The sequence below is a fragment of the Taudactylus pleione genome, unplaced genomic scaffold (genome assembly GCF_031769625.1).
Source record: "Taudactylus pleione unplaced genomic scaffold, aTauple2 ptg000136l, whole genome shotgun sequence".
NCBI lineage: Eukaryota > Metazoa > Chordata > Amphibia > Anura > Myobatrachidae > Taudactylus > Taudactylus pleione.
Window position 1 is genome coordinate 3559208 of NW_028284538.1, and position 20966 is coordinate 3580173.

At 43.0% G+C, this 20966-nt stretch overlaps 1 protein-coding gene and 1 pseudogene across 1 annotated transcript in view; one reads left to right on the forward strand and one right to left on the reverse strand.

Moving 5' to 3' along the window:
- LOC148522909 (alpha/beta hydrolase domain-containing protein 17C-like) overlaps positions 1 to 20966 on the reverse strand; it is a 541817-nt gene that overhangs the window by 475174 nt on the left and 45677 nt on the right. The window lies entirely within an intron of this gene.
- On the forward strand, positions 1164 to 20610 carry LOC148522919 (alpha/beta hydrolase domain-containing protein 17C-like; annotated as a pseudogene).

Genomic DNA, 20966 nt, shown 5'->3' on the forward strand with positions numbered 1-20966 from the left:
AGAAATACTGTAAGATCATCTTTTTCATTACTACCAAGCAAAGGGGGAGGGAGAGAATATGCAAAGTGATGGGCTTGTAAGTACATAAAAACTGCCCATTCACAATATTATATTTATCTTTGAGACTATGAAAGGAAAACAGTGCCACCTGGGTCAAAGATATTACGAATAGCAGCAATACCTTTTGTAGAAAAATTGCGTTAAGTCCTGAAGGAAAAAGAGGATTTCCCCAAAACGTGGTGAACACGGAGCTACGGGGATTACATTGTTTATTACGATGAACAGCTAACCAAGAAAAATATGTATCCTTGAAAAGGATATTGTTCAATATGTCATGGGTGATAAATGACCTAGGAGCATATAATAGTGCACATGACGAATATGGTGAGAAATGGGTTAGTTTCAAAGAGTAGTTAGAGTAAGATCTACGTCCATAAATCCAATCCACAACATAGCGAAAAAACACTGCTCTAGTAAAATTAATCAAACCTGGGATCCCTAAACCCCCCCTGAGTGTGAGGTAACTGAAGTTTTGCCAAAGAGGCCTGGGGCTTTTTATGTTTCCAAAATTAGAAAAAAGTTTAGAGCAAAAGCCTATATCTCTTTTAGAAAGGCTTAAAGGCAACATTTGAATTAAATAGGATAATTTGGGGAAAATTGTACTCTTTAGTACCGCTATGTGGCCCATTAGTGACAAAGGGTACAGTTGCCAACGATCCAATAAATGTTAAATTTTAGTTAATGTGGGAGTAAAATTAGCCTTATAAAGACCTGACAAACGAGAGGTAATAGATATGCCAAGGTATTTCATAGATGCGCCCGCCCTGGAAAGCTGAGCCGCAAAAAACTGAGAAACATCAGAAGCATGTAAAGAACCGAGTGGTAAGAATTCAGATTTATTTAAGTTAACCTCATAACCCGCAAATGAGCCAAAGCTAGTCAAAAGGTTAATTATCCTTGGTACCGAAATGGCCAAGGATGAACAGCTTCTAGCTGAGGAAGCTATTTACGATCATTTACTGCCCACCGTGGCCGAACAGCACCACCAAAGTGGCCTTTGAATTCCCGGAGCCGATGTACACTCTGCGGGAGATTGAGGTACCTCCAACCCAAGACCTGGTGCAGGATGAGCAGGTGGACCCCACATTCTGCCTACCTCCCCTATGCAGCAGGAGTTGGATATGATCGAAGTGTTCCACTACACCACCAAGTGGGGGAACAGCCTGGGCTGCATGTATGTCCATTGTGCCCCTGGGAGCTGGTACACCCTGCTCTTCTATCATGCCAATGCTGTTGACCTAGGCCAGATGTGCAGCCACTACATTGCGCTGGGCTCCAAGATCAACTGCAACATATTCTCATATGATTACTCTGGCTATGGGGTGAGCAGTGGAAAGCCAAGCCAAGTGAGAAGAACCTATATGCGGACATTGATGCTCCCTGGCATGCCCTGAGGACCCTGTTTGTATGGGATATATGATTCTCCTCCAGCCCTGGGGTGACCTGTACATATGTGGGGGATCTGCTACACTAGAGGCACATGTGTATAGTGAGTGTTTATGCTGTGTATTGTGCTCTTATTAGTCTATATACTCCATTCACACATAAAATACTTATATCAATGTAATTGGTATATTGGGGGCTGTTTATATAGAGACAATGGGTGTACTAGTGCTGGCATTATAGTATCTTAGCCAAAGGGTGTAACTACTGTAGAAGCAGAGGGTGACATTTTGCTCTGCTCAACTGCGTAATGTGAGACACCCTTACACCCAGGTTATATGTGGACACTTGTCCCTGACTTTTTGACATACATCAGTGCTTCTATATACTCTCTGTTTAAAGTATTAGCCGTTTTTTTCTACCAGGCAGTAGTACGGGGGTTAAAATTTCCATTAATTACATGCTAGTTTTTATGTACTTAAGATAAGATATATAATCCAGCAGATTTGGATATTTGCTGGCTATAGAGAACTTCCGATTGTTAAATGAATGATGTATGTTTCTCTTTAAAAGACAAAGGAGTAATAAACGCCTTGTTTCCTCTGCAAATACAAATACTGCACACTGACAGTTACCTCTATACCTTGAGATAACTATCCTAATATATAATATGTGCAATACTGTTGATTTTACAAATCCTTGCTGCTTTATAATGCACTTTGCGTAGTATTTTTTGTTCCATTCTATTATATAACTTTCTCTTATGGGACATTTTGTGTAAAACTGCTGCTAATTGTCTTTTAAACCTTGCACTTTATATTTTGCAAAACTTGCTGCTGGACATATGTCATTTATTATTTCAGAACAGCTTAAATACAATACTGCTGCAAATTAAGTAATATCTATGAATTTTGCACTTTGTACTATGCAATATTTGCTGCTAATTGTCTTGTGAACCTTGCACTTTATACTTTGTAAAACTTGCTGCTGGACATGTGTCATTTATTATTTGAGAACAGTTTAAATACAATACTGCTGCAAATTAAGTAATACTGTATCTATGAATTTGCACTTTGTACTATGCAATATTTGCTGCTAATTGTCTTGTGAACCTTGCACTTTATACTTTGTAAAACTTGCTGCTGGACATGTGTCATTTATTATTTGAGAACAGATTATATACAGTACTGCTGCTAATTAAACAATACTGCTGCATATTAAATTCTATCTATGAATTTTGCACTTTGTACTATGCAATATTTGCTGCTAATTGTCTTTTGAACCTTGCACTTTATATTCTGTAAAACTTGCTGCTGGACATATGTCATTTATTATTTGAGTAGTAAATTAGAGGAGGAGGGGAGGAAGAAGGGTAATGGAAGAAAAAAACAAACTGGAAGGTCACCACATAGGAGATTAAAGGCAAAACAAATATATGTGTGTGATGGCTCACATTGATTACTATACAAATTTGACCGGACAGCAAAGTCCACAAGAGGGTGCACCCATGGAGCAAAAACCTGTAAAGTAACAAAATTTGCAAGAACGCAAGAAAATTCTCCTATATTAGGGGCACACCTCTGAAAAATTAATTATCATAAAAAGTAAATCTTTAAATCTTTAAAACTAGAATCAGAAGAAAAACAATGTAAATGAGCAAGACATCTGGAAAGGAAAATTCCAGAGTAAACAATGCAACATAAAAGATAAACATATAATCCGTGCTGTGAAGTTAGTGATAAGTGTAGATAATTGCCTGAAAGGCAACTATCGGCAAAAATATAAATTTGAATCAAGGTGAAAAAATACAAATATTAAAATGCACCAAGACTACAGTAATCAATCTCGATATAAATAAATTATTTATCTGAAACCATCCTGTAATGTATAAAATAAGATAGGGTACCAGGTCTCCCCAAACAGATAGAATATACCCTAAACCAAGTGAAAGAATAGAACCTGTGTTCTTGTATACAACAGAATCTGCTTTTGCCAATCATGCATGGCATAGGATTGGGAATGAGAGTTCCACAATACAGACACAGTGAAGTAAGGAAATAAAAAAAATACAGTGTAGCGCTGGTAGACAACAAAATACATTTAATTAGCACAATAAGACATATACGTGCACATAGATATTACATATAAAAAGAATGGATCCTGATCAATATGAGATATGATTAACCAAGCTGCTATAATAAAAGGTAAAAATAGTATATAGGATGGATGATTTATCAGTAAATTCCCTCATGCAAATAAGTCCAGAATTGGGAACAATAGAAGGTAAATGTCTCACCCCAAAAAATAGGCTCTGCAGTATCTTATCCACAGGGCACCAAGGAAAAGTTCCAATAGTTTCTACCAGTCGTCGCTGGAGTAGGAAGGATAGGAAACACAAACGTGTGGGTATGCCGTGGTATAATTCCCTCTTGGGTCTGTGTGGCTCACTTGAAGCGGGGGTGATACATCCGTTATAGACTCCCAAATTTTCTCCTGCCGTGACAGTGGATTACTTAGAGACTAAATGTTAGAGACTAAATTGGTCTCTTTTTATACTTTGTGTTTCTGTGTACATTATTATATATATATAAAAACTCGTTTGTAATATTCATGTCTAAAATGTATATGTATTTTTATATATATTTTTATGTATTCTTTCATCTCTTATGTTTGATTTAACTTTTTTACAATGTATATGTATTTATATATAAGAAAAAGCCTCTCATTCCTTGCCTTACATTTCAGTATATTAAGAGACTCAAGTGACACAAGTGTGCACTAATTGATTAAGCTAAAAGGGTGTGGTTACAGGCCCTATATATACCTGATCTAATATTGCAAAACATTTACCCCTCCTTCTGATGAAACCGAGAGATAAGTCCCGGAGAAACGCGTTAAGGCTCGGGATATCCTGAACCTCGCTGCAATACGCAAGACGCTCTGCCTATCCATCACTGTTCTTCTCATTCCACACCGGCACTTTGGGAAAACACCTCAGTTGTGACACGCAGCAGACGGAGTACACACGGAGTACATTCAGCGGCCAGTTCCCGTCTCTCTGTCCAGCCCTGTCGGCTAATTACGACAGGGCCCACCTGGAGGGTTAAACCTGGCTATAAGTCCACTGTGGACTAAGCGGACAATATTCGGGCCCCGTTGGCCTCCACAGCTAATCCACTGTCACGGCAGGAGAAAATTTGGAAGTCTATAATGGAGGTATCACCCCCGCTTCAAGTGAGCCGCATGGACCCAAGAGGGAATTATACCACGGCATACCCACACACGTTTGTGTTTCCTATCCTTCCTACTCCAGCGACGACAGGTAGAAACTATTGGAACTTTTCCTTGGTGCCCTGTAGATAAGATACTGCAGAGCCTATTTTTTGGGGTGAGACATTTACCTTCTATTGTTCCCAATTCTGGACTTATTTGCATAAGGGAATTTACTGATAAAACATCCACCCTATATACTATTTTTACCTTTTATTATAGCAGCTTGGTTAATCATATCTCATATTGATCAGGATCCATTCTTTTTATATGTAATATCTATGTGCACGTATATGTCTTATTGTGCTAATTAAATTTATTTTGTTGTCTACCAGCGCTACACTGTATTTTTTTCTATTTCCTTTTTGAGTGGGTTGCAGATCCCACTTTGTGTGGCAGCTCAGTAGCACAACTTAATTCTCACACAGACCTCAGTGCGCACCTTTTCTTTTAACAGTGAAGTAAGGATAGCAACTGCTTCTGCTGCCGGCGCTGATCTCTGGCTAAACACTGTTGTCCGGCAGCGCAGTTTGTCAGCGCTGAGCCGCAACCGTTGAGAGAGCAGGGAAAGTTGGAAAAGTACCTGGTCTAAACCTGTAAGTAAACCTATATGCAGACATTGATGCTGCCTGGCATGCCCTGAGGACCCGGTATGTATGGATGGGGTATATGGGTCTCCTCCAGCCCTGAGGGTGTTGTATGGGTGACCTGTACATATGTGGGGGATACGCTACACTAGAGGCACATAATAGTAATAATAATTTTATTTATATAGCGCTTTTCTCCTAATAGGACTAAAAGTGCTTTACATTTGCCTTTACAGTACAAAATACAAAATAAGCTTCAACAAGGGACATTAGTGAAATGCTTGGGTGAAGAGGTAAATCTTGAGTCTATTTTTGAAGGATTCTGGAGTGGAGGCCTCTCGAACTGTGCGGGGAAGTGAGTTCCACAAGGTTGGAGCCCCAAAGCTGAAAGCTCGACCCCCCCAGACGAATTCTGGGAGATTCTAGGTACTGTTAATAGTCCTTCGCCAACAGATCGCAGTAATCAAGTGGGACGGTAAGGAATCAGAAGCTGCTTCAGGTACCTTGGGCCATGGTCATGTAGGGCTTTGTAATGGGTGTTATGTGGCTGGAAAGGGGACTGGTTGGTTAATAGCCTGGCAGCAGCGTTTTGTACCAACTGCAAGCAGTGTAATTCTTTGCTGGGAGTCCAAGGTAGAGGGCGTTGCAGTAGTCTAGGCGTGATATAAATGCATGTGAGGGAATTGAGTGCTTGATTCTGGCTATGTTCCACAGATGAAAGAATAAGGATTTGATTGTGGCTGATACATGATGTTTAAGTGTCAAGCTACTGTCCAGGACAACACCAAGATTCCGCACATGTTCATTATTTTGTAATTCTGATCCCTCAAGCGTAAGTCCTGTTGGTTGGCTATGCTGTAGCCCTGTCTTGTGACCTATCATAAGGACCTCTGTTTTATCAGGGTTCAGTCGCAGCCAACTGACACTCATCCACTTCTGAAGCTCAGCTAGGCAGCCATTTAGGGTTGTGATGGGGTCCTTTGTACCCAGAGCAAAGGACAGATACACTTGTGTATCATCTGCATAGCAGTGGTAGACCAGGCCATGACGTCTGATTATTTCACTCAATGGTAGCATATATACTGCAAAAAGCAGGGGAGATAGTATAGAACCCTGTGGGACACCGCATGGAAGTGGCACTGGTGATGAAGAGTTTACTCCAGAAGAAACTCGCTGTGACCTGTGGTCAGAAATAATTTGAACCAGCTAAGGACTGTGCCATCCAGTCCACAGAAATTTTTGAGGTGCTCAATTAGAATCCCGTGGTCCACAGTATCAAATGCTGCTAAGAGATCCAGAAGGATTAAGATTGAACAATCACCTCTGTCTCTTGCCATCAGAAGATTATTAAGCACATGTACCAAAGCTATTTCAGTGCTATGTCTTCTCCTGAACTAAAAACATTTGTTTAGTTACTACATGTAGTGAGTGTTTATGCTGTATATTGTGCTCTTATTAGTCTATATACTTTACTCACACATAAACTACTTATATCAATGTAATTGGTGTATTGGGGTATGCTTATATAGAGACAATGGGTGTACTAGTGCTGGCATTATAGTGTCTTAGCCAAAGGGTGTAACTACTGTAGAAGCAGAGGGTGACATTTTGCTCTGCACTCCTGCCTAATGTGAAGCACTATATGTATTGTATTGTAAAAAAATGTTGCATCATATCTAGCATCATAAAGGGGTTATGGCTAAAATCCCCAGGACGCTTGGATCCGGGCTGTAAGTGGGTTTTGTGCAACCCTGATACAAGGTAAATACAGTCACAGTAGGAAATCTATTGCCAGTAACACAATGTGTATAGGCCTGTAACTATGCCACAAAATGTACTTTGCTACATTTCCAGACTATTGTGATGAGTTGTTGAGCTTACTTAGGGTCTGACACCATTTACAGGGTCTTCAGACAAATACACAGTACTAGTTTCCTCAGTGAGCAGACATTTTTCATTATGTGGAAAGTATGCCCAAATTAACTGTGGCCGGGTTGTGGCTTCTGACAAGCCCTGTATTACTGGGATGTTTTCCTCTCCTTACTTGTCATATTATTTCACTAGTCATTCAGTCTCACAATAATACTTGCATAACGGTGGGTTTCATTCTGATCGAAATGAATAGTTACACACATGACCATTTGAGTGAGTATAGATGAACACACTTTATTTACAAGTAACAAACAAACAATTAACATACAAAGTATACAGTATGCTCAACTTTTGTCTAGGTATTCAGATGACACCGGTAGTTTATCATCTTCAAGTTAAGATGAAGTTCATCTTTATCTGGGGAGCCCTCGTTTCAATAATGCCCAGGTAGTTCAATTTACATTGCAGGCACTCTACTGCAGTCTCATGTCCATACACGAGCCGAAGAGCCTTTGTCTAAATCTGGATTTATATACCATAGTATGAGTGTTGGCTTCCCGGTTATTAAGCCCATATTAGTTACATACTGGGTAACAAGCACTGATTGGTACAACATAGCATGGACCATTCTTATATCTTGCACATGCTCTGTAAGCACTAACATATACTACCAGACAAAGAAATACAGTAATGACGTGTTCTAATGTCTGGAGATAAACTCTTAAAGCCCCTTTGTGTGGAATAACCATTAATGCTTAGCATCTCTACACATCTTACAATGGTCACCCCACTGGAATGTGGCTAACTGTCTACTGATAACACCATATAAGCTATGAATGGCTCATTATACATCTACTAATGACAGGTACAAGTTAGGGCCTCTAAATATGTGTCTCGTTTGACCCTAAAAGGTGAATCTGACCAGTCTATGCATAGACTGCATGAATACAATCTCTTTTTCAAACCTCAATGGGGCCTAGCTCAGGTTGTGTGTTACAATTTATATGTCTATGTAGAAATTAATTATTTAACCCACTGGTTACAATACTATAACTTCTTCCCACCTAATCCCATGCAGACCCTGCTCCATTTTGTTTTCTGTTCTCCATGTTGCTGGTTAATCTGGGCTGGAAAACCCCCAGGAGCCAGGTAACCTCTGTATGCTGGCACCCAACGTTTGGGAGTTTTCCTCCCAATATGAATGGACACACGCTGCCCCCAGCTCCTTAGAGGTCCTTGCTGGCTGTAACTAAGTACATGTGCATAACCTATGTAGTCTTGTATTGTTGAAATAAAGTATAAGTTTACCTATAGGCTCTGTGTATAAGGTGTATATGAAATAAATGAATTTCATGTATGTACACAAACTTTGTTTGAGCCACAAAATTATTGAAAATATTGTATAAAATTACCTTCAGGCTGTGTGTATAAGGTGTACATAAAACATAAATGCATTCTGTGGTTAGATTTGGGCCCTACTCCTAAGACATTTCAATATGGTATGCAAATATTGCATCATACGGATTATTCCGATATCCAAAATACCTCTGGTCCGAAGTATTAATTTTGGATATGTGAGACTCAACCTGTATACTGTTTATCACTGGCAGGTTCTTATAAGAGACTCATTCACTTATCTAGTTCATATATAAAGCCTTTGTAAGGACGCTCTGAACAAGCGCCCTCTCTGAATCAGGGTGTTTTTTTTTTTTTTAATAGTGCGGCCTCTTGGACGCTCGCATAGCTCTATCAGAGCCAAAAGCACTCCCACTGACATCACTAGTGATGTCAGTGGGGCCGGCCCCAGACGTCAGGCGTTCCCATGGGAACGCCTCCATCTGGGCAGCCACGCCCCCGGCACGCCCACCAAAGGGGGCGTGCTGTCACTCACCATCGACAGCATGTCCCCTTTGTAGCGAGACCCGGAGCGACGGATTGCCCGTCGCTATCTGGGTCTCGCGCATGCGCACGATGGAGCAGCCTCCGTCGTGCGAATGCGCACTTGCCCAACATCGACCCGCTTGCGAGCGCTCAGCGCTCGCGAGCGGGTCTGAATCAGGCCCTACATTAGAAGTGATGCAATTAGATTGTCCTACATTATCTGCTTTATCTCTACGGCTACGGAGTCCCTGCAGAAAATATAATCATGTATGGGCAGAGCATTAGGACCGTAGCTGCAGTTGACCTAGCCACTCGCTCCACTCTCTGCTCATGTCAGGGGTGCGGTTTGGCTTTCCCCGCATACGGAGTACCTACTTTTGGTATCCCTTGTTATCTTTTATATACGATACAATATAAATTTATTGGCATTGCAAAAGAACACAACGAAATTACAATCCAGTACACACACATATGATTACAAATTACCATTACAGATTGATGTAGGCTAACTATGGAAACAGATGGAAAAAACTGTTTTTAAGTCGAGATGTTCGAACACTTATACACCTAAACCGTATTTTAGACGAAAGGAGGGAAAATATGATTATTAGGATGATGACTATCCTGTACAATGCTATTTCCCTTACGATGACACTTTTCAAAATAGATGTCTTCAATAGACGGCAAATCACAACCAATAATCCCCATAGCTGTACGTACTACTTGCTCTAAGAGCTTGCGATCACCCTCAGTGCTGTTTCCGTACCAGACTGTAATACAGTACGTCAATATACTTTCAACAACACAATGATAAAACCTAACCAAATATTCCTTACTTAAATTTGCTGCGCACAATTTTCTTAAAAAGAATAGGCACTGTTGAGCCTTCTTCACCATTGATCTAATATTGGAGGTACACATCAGATCATTGGAAATAAGAGTGCCTAGTAATATAAAATCATTAACTCTCTCTATCACCAAGTTATCGATAGTAAGGGGTAGCAATCCAGACCTACACTGCTGTCTAAAATCAATAATTATCTTTTTCATTTTTTTTAAATAAAGAACTAAGTTGTCTTCAGTCCACTTAATCAACCTAGCTACCTCATCACGGTATGCCTCTTCATTGTTGTCCTTAATAGGTCACACAACAGTTGTATCATCTGCAAATTTAATAATTAAATTTGTACTAGACTGGGGAATCCAGTCATGTGTAAACAAGGAAAATAAGAGTGGCCTTAAAACACACCCCTGAGGAGTACCAGTACTTATTCTAATAGCAGAGGACTTCAAACTACCCATTCTAACTTGTTGAGGTCTGTTGATTAAAAAAATCTAAAATCCAATTACATAAATTTACAGAGAATACCAGACTTCATAGTTTAGTTACCAATGTAATTGGAACAATGGTATTAAAAGCCGAACTAAAGTAGATAAAAAGTACTCTGGCATAACTATTAGGCTCTTCTAGATGACTAAGAGAAGAATGAATCACAGATAACAAAGCATCCTCTGTAGATCTGTTTTGCCTTTAAGCAAATTGATAACACAGGTCTGCGAAATTTAAGGTATTGAAAGCTTTTTAATAATACTTTTATATTCCTAATTATACTCCTGTGTACATCAAGAAATAGTATATAAAAAAAATACCACATTACATTTACCTATAAGAGGGTTACATACATTTTTAAGAAAAAAAAAAAAGTTTAATTGTTTTTTTTGTGAAATAGTGTAGATTATATCACTGTGTTTTTTGTCTTAATTACATAATAAAATAACAATAAAATCAAACAATAATAGAAACAAAACCATAATTATTGAAAAAAATTATTAATATCTTTTTTTTTTTGTCTTCAAACATTGTTTTGTCGCTTTTCGCTTGTAAGCTTTTTCTTTGTCATGTCTGTGTATCATCCAGCAGTAGTCAGCCATCATGCTGACATCCCAACGGCCCTGGTATCTTCTTTCTACATCTTTAACGTCTTGGTGGAATCGTTCACCCTGTTCTTCACTGTAGTCTCCTGAGATTATTCGGGAAATGTTCAATATGGGAATTCAAAAAATTTACTTTTAAACTCATATTGCAGCCAAGGTTTCTGTAACTATTAAGCATTTCCCTGACAGTTTATTTGTAGTTTGGATCCTTGACATTGCCTAAAAATGTTGAAATCACTTGTTTGAACGAAGTCCACGACGAAAGTCCCACTATAATATTCATTACACGCTCAAAATGTTAAATCTTTTATTAACTTTCTAATGTCAGGGCCTGTAAAAATGCCTTCCTTCAGTTTAGCATCAGATAGGTTAGGGAATTTGGTGCAAATATATTTGAAAGAATCTCCATCTTTAGGCAGTACTTTTACAGATTGTTTCATCAGTCCTATATGAGTGGTGTGTACTGTATATGTACTGTGTGTGTGTATGTGATGGTAGGCAGGGGTTAAACTGAGCCGGCGCAGGGCAAAACTGTGTTGCATCTGTTGTATTTGGTTTCACCTTCACCAGCTCACCTTGTAGTTGTGTGTATGTGAAATGTTCCTTTAGAGAGTATGGGGTTTAGGCAGATTTCAACTCCAGGCCCATGTGGACCTTAATCTGGCAATGGGCGGGGGGAAGTTTTAAGATGAGAACTGAATTGCAACCTTCTATACTACTGACTGAATTAATTTAAGACAATGTTTTATAATGTAGGCAGAATACATTTATTACTTTAAAGAATATGAAAAAATGACATTCATAAATACACGTTTTGCAGAAAAACGTGGTGTGATATGCAAAATCGGGAGTCATTTTCGAGTTCTGAAGCCAAAAATCTATAAGTATCACATAAATTCGTTAAAAAAGTTTTTTCATAGCAGCCCTGTGTAATTGTCAAAGCCAGCAGTCAAATGACCCTTCATCTGCGCCAAAACCATCCTCTCAAAGCACTTCTTTATAAGAGGGGTCATAGGCGATAGGACAAAAATCATTCAGGCTCGTAATTTTAGAATCTTTAGGAACAGGAACGACTACAGTAGATTTAAAACATTCTGGGACAATATAAGTTGCCATAGACAAGTTAAAAATGTATGTAAAAATGCTAGCTAACTCACTAGCACACCCTTTCAAAACTTTCCCTGGGATCCCGTCTGGCCTGGACGCTTTCCTAACACGAACGCCTAATAAACTTTCTAACCGCACATTCAGCGAGGACTAACTTACGCTCCTTGCTTGAAAAAGGTAATTTAATTAGAGAAGAGGTATTATCTCTATCAAATCTAGCATAAAAATTACTTAGCTCTTCTACCAGAGAGGCATTAAAGGGCCAGAAGAAAGGGATTTATTTTTGTAATCTATCAGGCCATGGATTCCCTTCCGCATACTCCTAGAGTCATGTACGTTATTGAACTGAAGTTCAATTTTTTTCTATAAACTCCTTTTTAGCCCTATTTATCCCCCTCTTCAGATTCAATCTAGCCACTTTATAGTTATACACATCATGATCCCCTGCCTTAAAAGCCTGATTCTGCACACGAAGCAGAGAACAAACCTCGCTGGTCATCCACGGCTTCTCGTTAGGAAATTGTTTGAAATACTTCATTATGGTAACATTACCAATACAGCAGCTAATATAAGATAATACAGAAGAAGCCAGGAAAGCAACATTAACCCAAGAATCCTCCATATGAAGAACAAATAAGTCCCAATTTGTAGACTCGAAACAGTCCTATAACTTAGTCAAGGCCTCTTTATTCCATACACAAACTGATCTATTTTCCACTTTCATATGTTTAACTAGGGGCCTATACTTTGGGGCAAGAAACAATGATAAATGATCCGAATTTCCAACATGAGGACACATAACTTTATAATCCTCCTTAACACTGCAATAAATCTGATCTAAATAAAATGTTATCCCCTCGTGTTGGAGCAAATACATTCTGATAAAATTTAGGTAATAGCTTTGTTAAAAATCCCTGGCAACAATAAGATCTGTATTGGTTTACTGCTTCACCATACCTTAACACCTGATTAGCTTACTTAACTTAAGTTACAAATAAATAAAGACACGGACACCAGAGCTTGGCTAAAAAAGGTCACAGCTTTTTATTTATAAATTAAATTCAATCAACCTAACCAGGGTGGCCAAGAGACGCTGCAACTCAGTTCTAGCTTTCACCTTGATCAATACTCGGAGGACGACTAAACGACCCCCCTTCAAGACGTACTAACGATGCAAGAGTCTCACTTCCCTCCTGGGCCAATCCGAGGTGCTTTCGCACTAAAACAGCACCCGGGTCCCCCCGCAAAGAGAAGGACAAATTCGCCAGGGGCAATGAGGGACAGTGCCCCCACAAAGTTGTCTTACGCCACCTAAAGCCACTGAGTTGCAGCGAACTCCCGCCATGCTGTGCCTCACCTAAATTGGAAAAAAGCAGATTAGTGAACACAACTTAAATGTGGGTGGGATGGTGGGTTCCGAAATTCCACTGCAAAAGAGGCTGAGCTGCCCTCTAACCCTGCCTTATATATCCTCCATTTAACTCCTCCTATCCCTCTGCCTATAGGATGAACTGACCACCTGACACAAACCCTTCACTCAGCCAACAGGCTGTCATATACAAAACACCTTGCAGAAACCATCAATCTTATCTATCCTCAATCCTATACAGATTTTGTCTACCATAAGATCTGTATTGGTTTACTGCTTCACCATACCTTAACACCTGATTAGCTTACTTAACTTAAGTTACAAATAAATAAAGACACGGACACCAGAGCTTGGCTAAAAAAGGTCACAGCTTTTTATTTATAAATTAAATTCAATCAACCTAACCAGGGTGGCCAAGAGACGCTGCAACTCAGTTCTAGCTTTCACCTTGATCAATACTCGGAGGACGACTAAACGACCCCCCTTCAAGACGTACTAACGATGCGAGAGTCTCACTTCCCTCCTGGGCCAATCCGAGGTGCTTTCGCACTAAAACAGCACCCGGGTCCCCCCGCAAAGAGAAGGACAAATTCGCCAGGGGCAGTGAGGGACAGTGCCCCCACAAAGTTGTCTTACGCCACCTAAAGCCACTGAGTTGCAGCGAACTCCCGCCAAAGCCAGGCCCTAAGGAAAGACTGGCCCGCCACCCAAAAAACTACACCAAAATTGAGAATAAATCCTTCACAAACAAACTGGTCCCAAAGCATTCAAATGCACACCATCATGACGAAGGAACTTCCCAATATCACCAACCAAAAAGCCATGACTCACCAAAATTCCTCCAATTTTTTCCACATGCTTGGCAATCGCAACATTGGCTTTCTTACGCGCTCTCTCCAAAGCACCATACTTGCGCACTCCCCTCCATGTCAAACAAGGCATCATTTCAGACCATACAATCCGAATAGTGGGCCACTGCAAACGTATCTCGTCCATCACTTCACGAATCCTGACAATCAACTCCACACCTTTCAACTGGCCCACATCATTGCCACCAACATGTAAAACCAATATTTTTGGAACTCCCCACTTAGCCACCGATGAAACTATCAGTGCCAAAACAGATGCCACACGCAAGCCCCTTACACCAATCCAACGCACTCTAAACCTGCGAGGCCACAAAACCTGTTTTTGGGACAACACATATTTTTCCGCCCAAAAAATATATGAGTGACCAAGAAGCCACACCTGCCCCTCTTCTTCCGCCAATGCTGTGGAAAAAGAGAGAACCTAATCGTGAGAACCGCACCAAACCCAATTCCAACGAACACAACTTTAGTAACACATAGCAACTGACTAGCAGGGATGCAGAACTGGGGAAAACAGGAACCCGAGTGAAGAAGAAAAACCAAAAAACCTGCCCGTGAACCAAATGGGTCAAATCATGGCTAACGGGAGGAAAAATTAAAAATCCCTTCACACCCCCAATTGCTCAACGCTAACCGTTGACCAATTGGCGGGTAAGCAACGTTTTCGGGTTAACGCAGGGTGCGCCCCTATACCTTATCGCAACGCACGTACTTTTTATATACAGCTGACTTCCAACGCCCCACCTTCTGAATGTCCTGCACAGATGCCCCTGAGAGGGTCGCACAAGTAGCAGCGCCAATACGAAAAGAATGCGTGCCATACTCTGAAGGATTCAAACCCAACTCTAACAAACCTTTCTTAAAAACCGCTGCAAATTGAAACTTGGTCAGAGGAGTGCCATCCGCATGAATTAGCCACTGCGCACCCCCACTAGGACGTAACTCCATAAACCTTGCAGCTAACTGAACTGGACAGATGTCTAAATCCCTATTCTTATGCAGAGTAACCCATTTCCCCCTGCCTGTTAGATCTGTTTTGGAGAAACGCAGCTTGCAAAGTATCGCTGAGTCACGAAAAACAATGTCTTTTAACAAAAGACCAGAAACTGTGGAAGTTTTATTGCTAGACACTACCTCGCTAACACGAAACGCCCTAAAAAATGCTACCGCAAAAGCAAGCCTAAAAAGAAAAGTTTCATAAGAATCAACCGCTATCTTTCCCATTGAAGTCAACAAGCCAGACAAAAGCTGCAAATCAATTGGCCGGCGAGAGTCTGAACGTGCTGGCGACCCCTTAGCCCAACCCCTCAAAACCTTCACTAACATGAAAGCCTTGGTGGGATCATGTAAACCTTTTAATTTGCAGAAAAAGGAGATACCAGCAAGCGCGGAACCTATAAACGCTCTAGATCTGCCCTGTTGATATCTAAACCAAACAAACGATGAAATCAACTGTTCTGGAGACTTACCCTACACGTCTGGGAGAGCACAATGCGTGCACCAATCCCGCCAAGCGGCTGAGTAAGCCCGGAAAGTCGATGGAGCAAGCGACTTTAACGCCAAACCTTCTAAGCCGGCCTGATAATCTGCCACACAAACGAGGGGCATACCAAACCAACGTTAGAAGCCGACGGCACAAGCGCCCGGAAGTGATCAAATTGAAAACGGGACAGCGCGTCTGCAATGTCATTACACACCCCTGGCACATGCTTTGCCCTGAATCTAATATTAAACTCCAAGCAGCGCAAAACTAAATGCCGGAGCAAACGCAAAACAAAATGTGAAGACGAACGCTGGTTGTTGATGGCATGAACCACACCCAAATTGTCGCACTAAAATACTACATGACAGTTGCTCAGTCGCACGGACCAAAGTTCAACTGATACGACAATTGGAAAAAGTTCCAGCAGCAACAAGTTCTCCGTTAAACCCTCCTCGCGCCAAGCTATCGGCCACGGAGCCGCGCACCATTCCTCATTGAAAAAGGCCCCAAAACCGGACGATCCGGCCGCATCCGTAAAAAGTTGCAACGAACTGTTCGCTAACGGAGGCGAAGGCCAAATGCGTTCGCCATTAAAGTGTATCAAAAACCTATTCCACGTACGAAGATCCTCCTTTATCTCCGCAGATAGGCGAATGTAGTGATGCGGCCGAACCACGCCAGCTGTTGCCCTCTCCAATATTCTACAAAAAACCCTACCCACGGGAATAATACGGCACGCAAAATTGAAGGATCCGAGGAGAGACTGAACTCTACGTAACCTAACCGAATCCTCTGCTAAGCAGACCTCAATAAGACCCCTCAGTTTCTCAACCTTATCCATGGGAAGTCTACAACAGCCCTCCAACGTATCTATCTCAATTCCCAAATAAGATAAACAAACAGACGGACCCTCTGTCTTCTCATTAGCAACGGGCACACCTAAAACTTTAAATAAGGACTGCGCAGAAAAAAGGAGGTCAGAACAAACGTCACTTCTTCCTGGACCAATAAAGAGAAAATCATCTAAATAGTGTGCTATGCCCGTTTGTCCGGTCCCGGCATGTAGACGCCACTGAAGAAAGGAGCTGAATTTCTCAAAATAGGCACAGGAAACCGCGCAGCCCATAGGTAAACACTTATCTACAAAATAACCCGAATCTAACCTAAAACCCAGAAATCTCATTGCCTCAGGATGCATTGGTAATAAACGAAACGCTGATTCTATATCTAATTTTGCCAACAAAGCGCCATGTCCAAAACTACGAACTAACTCCAAGGTATCGTCAAATGATTGGTAAACGACCCTTCTCTGGAATGGCATCATTAACAGAACCTCCCTGCGGATATGAGAGATGCTGAATCAAACGAAACTTGCCCGACACTTTTTTCGGAACTACGCCCACTGGAGAAATACAGAGATTATGCAAGGGAGGACAAGGAAAAGGACCCTCCATCCTCCCCAGCAAAACCTCCGCACGCACCTTAACCCTCAATTCCCCGGGAAAATCCCTGGCGGAGCGCAAATTCTGCGACGCCTTAACTATCAACTGCTTGTCTATGGGCAAACGAAAACCTACTGAAAAACCCTCGTAAAGAAAAAGTGCATCCTCCCTACATGGGTATAAATGTAACCATCTAATAAGAGAATCTAAACGAACTGGAGAACAAGCCTTAACTAGCACTCCTGGGTCCCTCGGCACGGTCCTGGGAAATACCTCCTGCCCCACGTCGACAATCCTTGGCCGGATGCTCACCTCCGCAGAGACGACAGGAGTGGCGAAAGCGACACCCCGACCCCCTAGTACATTTGGAGTCGTTATAGGCGAAGCATTTCCCTCTCCCCACTCCTGTCGACCCCTGCCTGTTGGCAGCATAGCTTTTCCGAGGAGGCGCACCGTCCAAGGGAGGCCGACGCTGTTGAGAGACCTCTAACCATACTTCAACATCCTTAACCCCGAAAGGAATAACTGAAGATTGTGAATCATATTCACGCCATGCCAAGTGACGAGACCTGACGAACATGTCGAGCACTAAAAATAGATACCTGAGAATGTTAACGTGCTCCTGTGCCCTGGTCTCCAAATAGCATGTCGCAAATATGAGCATGCCTTTCAACCAAGTATTAAAGCTACAGAAAGCATCTTCCCCTATGCCTCCCGCTTTTTTAGCCTGCGCCAAGCCTTTCTTCATGTCATCTGTGAGCGTAAAAAGGTCTACAAATTTCCCTTTACGAATTTTGCCTTTTACACTTTTCCGTAAGCCTCGTAGCACCGCAGTATTCGCGCAATGCACTGTATCTGCCCCTGTCTCCTGCGCTTTTGCCCCTGACTCATCAGACTTCCTAGTCTCGCTACCTGACTTTTTCGCCAGCCGACGCGCAACCAGTCTAGCAATTTTACGGGGGCGAGCGGGGGAACCAGAAGAGTGATTTGAAGAAGAAGAAGAGTCAGAAGAAGATAAAGGAGTTTTATACTCACCGGAACCAGAAGGAAGCGGACCCGCTTCAGCAGACTTCTCCCCTGACGAAGCCACAGCTTCGGATACCGGTGCTGAATCTTCCTGTCCCGAAGCAGGCAACGAAAGAACCACGGACACCTCACCACCTGGACCATCAGATACTTCAAGGCCTGGAACTAAGGAAGACGTGTGAGCCACCGCAGAAACAGACCTGGAAACCTCCGACGTGGGGAGAGACATGGTGACCGGCTTAGGAGGAGGAATGGCTGGCGCCCGTGGAAGAGGCGACAAACTGGACGGGGGCAAAGAAGAAGCGTTTTGGCCAGGGTGCGTGCTGAAAGATGAAACTGAAGGCAAAGGCGGGGGCCCGGCCGAGGCAGGTGGGTAAACTTGCCAAGCTGGCATGTAAGGGTACTGAAATTGCGCATGCTGAAAAGCAGGAGGATATGCCGAAGGAGGGGCTGCGAAATGGGGAGAATAAAAGGGGGCAGGAGGAACAGCAGCAGAAGATGTAAAGATCGGCGGAGCTCCGTCTGAGCTCCAAGAAGTCTGACCCCAAGAAGGGCCAGCCACAGAAAGAGGAGGTGGCACATTAAAGGATGGTGCCTGGTTGCCAGCTGGGGTGTACCATGGGGGTTGAATCGAAACCGGCACCATGTGCCCAAATGATACTCCAGCGAATGGAGTTGCGGGCAAAGTTGGGGAGCTTAACCGCTGCACTGAACCCCCCGAAAAATGTGAAAAGGTGCCTGGGAAATAGGGAGACCCCGCACCTAAAATGGCCGCCTGAGGCAAGATGGCCGCCGGGCCCGCCGCATGGGCCAGGCCGGCTGGGCCACTGGGAAGCAGAGTGGCGGAGGTCGCAGCCGCGGTGTATATACACCCACCGGACCCCACATAAGGCCAGGACGGGGCTGAGGTCAGGTGACCCCTGCTGACTGCATGGGGCAGACCCGCTGAGAACGCCGCGTGCACCTCCGCGACGCTGCCGAGAGCACCCGCAGAAGCCGCGGACAAAGCCGGTATGGTAGGGGACCCCAGCGGCGCCAGAGGAGACGCGCTGCCGACCGGAGTGAGGGTGCATGGAAGGGGACGTCCGTGCGCGTCACGCGCCGGAGAAGCAGGGGCCGTGATGCTGCAAGAAGAGCTGGCGCCGGGGCGTGGTGGGGATGCAGCCGGGCCAGATACTGACGCGCCTGGGGAAAGCGTGCAGGCAGATGAGGGAGCGGACCCAGCAGCCGCTGGGGAGCCGACGGTAAGCGGGGCAGAGCCGCTCGGGGAAGACATATATATCTGGGAAGGGGAGGATGGGGGAGATATTCGGGCTGGCACAGCGCGCAGAGGTCAAGCAAATTCAGCCAGCCTGCGGGGAGGGGGGGCATCGCGACGAGGACGTGACATGGTGATAGAGACAGTTGGTATAAATGGATAGGAATAAATATGCAAGTGATACTCAGCCTTTCCGAAATTCCACTGCAAAAGAGGCTGAGCTGCCCTCTAACCCTGCCTTATATATCCTCCATTTAACTCCTCCTATCCCTCTGCCTATAGGATGAACTGACCACCTGACACAAACCCTTCACTCAGCCAACAGGCTGTCATATACAAAACACCTTGCAGAAACCATCAATCTTATCTATCCTCAATCCTATACAGATTTCGTCTACCATAAACAGTCCATCTGGGTAAATCAATTACCTTTTAGAGATAGCGTTGTATAGGATTTCCAAAGCAGCCTTGGAATCATCCAGCTCAGGAGAACAGTGGCTTTCCAGTATTGTTGCATTAGTGCAATAATTGTTGTTATTATACATGCACAATCCTTCACCTTTGGATTGTCCAGAGTCAGCAGATCTGTCGGCCCTGAATAAAGTTATTTCAGGGAGCTGAACACCACAATCCGGAACATTAGGGGAGAGCCAAGTCTAAGTATAATGACAGAGCAGGGGCTCATAAGGTGGTAGCCAAAGACCCTGAGCAGCAACTCATCCATCATATTTGCCGGGGAACGAACATTAGCAAGGAAGATGCTAGGCATTTTTTCTAGTCTATATATTTAGTGGCCCTTTTACATGTTGTTTCTGTTGTATAATTCCTTTGTATCATGTCCTTTGCAGCATTGACAAAAGCACCAGGGTGACCTGTCCTGTGCTCATCATACACGGCACTGATGACAAAATTGTGGATTTCTCCCATGGACTGGCACTGTATGAGCACTGCCCACAGGCTGTGTGGCCACTCAGGGTGGTAGGTGGTGGGCACCATGACTTGGAAGACTACGGGCAATACCTAGAGAGATTCCAGCACTTTATCTCTGAGGATCTGGCCTATATCTGAAGATCCCTCTGTCCTTCCCCAGTAATAACCAGCATCACAGGTACATGTGATTTCACTGATATACAATTGAAGGCTCTTACTGTAAGCCAGGGTTTCTCAACCTCAGCCATCAAGTACCACCAACAGGTCATGTTTTGTGGATTTATTTAATCTTGCATAAGTGAGTTTATCTATTTTGCTGGATAATTAATTATGCGGCCTGCTTCCACCGACAGAAATCCTTAAAACTAGAGATGAGCCGGTCCTCGGGGAACCGGACCCACTCGAACATTTAGGATCAGAGTCTGACTCTTTTTTTCCCGCCAAACTCGGAATCCGGGTTTTGGATTCTGTAAAGGTCCCAGTGATTGGCGCCA